Here is a 2,918-nt window from a genome sequence, read left to right on the forward strand (position 1 = left end):
GAGGGGACAAGGACCGGCTGCTAGCTCTGGGATCCGCTCTGATGAAAATGCGAAGAGGAATGGTGGGGTTCAATAGGCTACTTTGTGATGAGGCTTCGTCCATGAGAAGCTTCAGGGTCCTCCAGGGATCTGTCATTTCTCTGGTACTTTCGCTTCTCTCTCTCTCTCCCCCCTTCCTCCCTCTCTCTGCCCCCCCCTCCGTCTGCCTCTCTGTCTCCCCCTCTCTCTCCTCTCCCTCTCCCCCACTCTCTCTCTTCTCCCCACTGCCTCTCTACCTCTCTCTCTGCCGGATTTCCTTCGGTGTCTGTCCGTAGTACCTCTCTCAGTTTCTGTCTCTCAGTCTCTGCCCTCGCTGTCTCTCATGGTCTCTTTCTGACTCTCTTGGTCTCTGTCAGTCTTGAGCGCTCTCTCGCCCTGTCACTGGTGAGTGCTGGCTTTCCCGCTCTCCCTGCTTGCTCTTAGTCTGTCCTGGGAGCCCAAGGCTCACCAGCTCGCAGTCCGAAGAGGTGGGAAGTCTACCTGCGGGGTGCAAGTTTCCCAAGCGCGCCGTGCCGCGCCTGTGGCCCTCGGGCGGGCTCTGCTTGTTCCCGGAGGCGCTCGGTAACCCTGCTGTCGCCTCTCCCTATCAGCGCACCGCCGAGGACACAGGCCACTCTCCACTTCTTACGGAGTCAAAGAGGTGAGTGCACCTAAGCCCTTTCTGCCCCTTGGATCCCTCCCTAGCCGCCCTGGTTCGAGATGACTGGAGAAATGAGGCGACCACAGGGAAGCCAGCCTGCGGCCTCTTTCCCCTCTGAAAAGCGGCAGGAGGGCCTGGGAGGCCCCTTGGGCGGCCGCTGCCCTTTGGCTGCCAGTGGCCCCATCCCGGCCTGGAAACCCGGCGTTTCCATGCCTGGGGCCGGCGGGATCGCTGGCAGGGCAGCGTGGCTTCCCCTTTAAGGCCGGAGCCGCTCGTCGCCGTGAGTGTGAGGGTGTGTGAGTGTGCGGCGTGCGTGTCTCCTCCTCCCCGAGTGACACAGCAGTGAGAAATGCCTATCAGTAACTTAAACCCCCGAAACTCCACCTTCCGGGAGCGCGGCGCGGAGCCGGGCGGTGGGAATGGAGCGAGCAGATTGAGGCCGCCACTGCAGCGCCGCCAGCATGAACTTGGCCGCTAGCTGAAGCGGCCGGCGGCGGGCGGGCGCGGGGGCACCGGCCGCTAGCCAGGGGGTGATCTGCAGCCGGGCCGGGACACTCGGCGGGCGCCTGAGGCCAGGCTGCCCGCACTGGCGGCCACCAACCCTCGGACACTGCCCCCGCCGCCTCCGGAGCTCCGCAGCACGGTAAGGCTGAGGGCGGGCGCGGGAGGTCTGACTGCTCTGAGGGTTCCGGGGTGCACTTGTAGCCCCCACTTATAGTCCCCATCGCTGAGAATCAGGGCCCCGGGGTGCTTCGAGCCTAGGAACCCTAAAGTTTGCTCCGAGCACACGGCCCACCTGGCGCTGCAGGCGGACGTCCCCCTTCTCAGACCAGTCCGGCCGGGCTGAGCACAGCTCACAACGCCGAGGGCCAAGGCCTCTGCCTGCTCCTTGGCGGCCCTTCGGGTGTCTGAAATCTGGCGGGGGCAGCCACATACCGGCAAGGGAAGGTAGAGGGGCACAAGCTGCGCGGACTCCCCGGGCTTCGCTGGACTACCAGGAGGCTCCCGCTCGGTCCCAGCGCCCCTGGGCCGCTTGCAGCCCGGGTTCCACCGGCGACACTGCCTTTGCATGCCAGCTCCCTGAGCCCCTGGGCCGGTCGGCAGTGGGCCCTGGGTGAAGGATTACCCCCAATCTGGTTTGCCGCCTCCGAACCGGAGTGTGGAGTGTGCTTGCGCCGAGCCCGCTCCCCTCCGCTCCCTCCCCCGCCAACTCCTCGGGAGAGCAGCCCTGAGCCGAGCTGGGGGCTTGAAGCAGCCCCGACTGGGCTCCTGCCTCGCGCCCCCGGCGCCCGTGTGCCAGATTCTGCGTTCCGGGCTCCCGGGCATCCGTGCGGCGGCAGAGCTGGGCGCCCGGCGCCGGCCAGGGCGGGCGGGAAGCCCCCCAGAGCGCCGCCAAATACTTTTCTCTGCCAGTTGGCTTGGCCAGGCTCCGTCCCGATACAGTGTGTCCGAAGCCTCCAGGAAAGCTGGCGATGTCGTCGTATTCTGATCTGTGATTAAATTCGGACTGAGCAGACACTAATAGGATTAGCCTGCCAGAAAACTCGGCCCTGAAGCCGTCGGAACCTGGGCAAACAGACGCGCCTCGGGCTGGGGCATTCACTCTCGCCGCGCTCCTGCAGCTGGGTGCGGTTGAGCTGGGCACCCAGAGTGTGCCTGTGTGTGAGCGGGGCGGGAGCACAGGGTGGCTAGGGGACCTGAGGAGAAGGGACTCCCCTTGCTCGGGTGGCTTGACGTTGTTGTTTGGCCCAGAAGGAACACCCCCGGGACGCCGAACCCAAGGCAAACGTGCCGTTTGCGGATAGTAGACCAAGGCCGGCTCCGGGACATTGTCTGCGAGGGCGAGCGAGCCAAGCTTACGAGAGGCGGCCGCGCTGGAACAAAGACGCAAAGTCTCCCCGAACCTGAGCAATTTTGAAAGAGTTGGCTAGGGAGAGAGCCTGGGTCTCCTGGGGGAGACCCCCGCGGGAATCGCGCCACCCCCATCAGCCCCGGCCCGCGGCCGGGGGATCGTGTTCCCTGGCTATGGTGAGCCGGCGGGCAGCATCACAGCGGCGAGGCCCAGCTCTTGGTGGGCGTGGGCTGCCGCCTGGGTGACCACCGGCCAGGCGAGGTCGACCATGCACCCGCCGGGGCTTCCCGGCCGCTACCGCAGCTCCGGGCCCCTGGAGGCCGCGCAGCTTCTTTCCTTCCCCCGCTCCCACCTCTTCTTGTCTTTATAGATCCCCCCTCCCTCCCA

At 65.9% G+C, this 2,918-nt stretch overlaps 1 protein-coding gene across 1 annotated transcript in view; it reads left to right on the forward strand.

Annotated features, from left to right (window-relative positions):
- Nucleotides 1-1,269: 1,269 nt before the first annotated feature.
- The window catches only part of MAMLD1 (mastermind-like domain containing 1), a 132,484-nt gene continuing 130,835 nt past the window's right edge, over nt 1,270-2,918 (forward strand). The window contains exon 1 of the mRNA XM_012658372.1: nt 1,270-1,322. The gene's annotated coding sequence lies outside the window, so the exon portion shown is untranslated. The remainder of the gene's footprint in view (nt 1,323-2,918) is intronic.

The sequence above is a fragment of the Propithecus coquereli genome, unplaced genomic scaffold (assembly GCF_000956105.1).
Source record: "Propithecus coquereli isolate 6110/MARCELLA unplaced genomic scaffold, Pcoq_1.0 Scaffold583, whole genome shotgun sequence".
Lineage (NCBI taxonomy): Eukaryota > Metazoa > Chordata > Mammalia > Primates > Indriidae > Propithecus > Propithecus coquereli.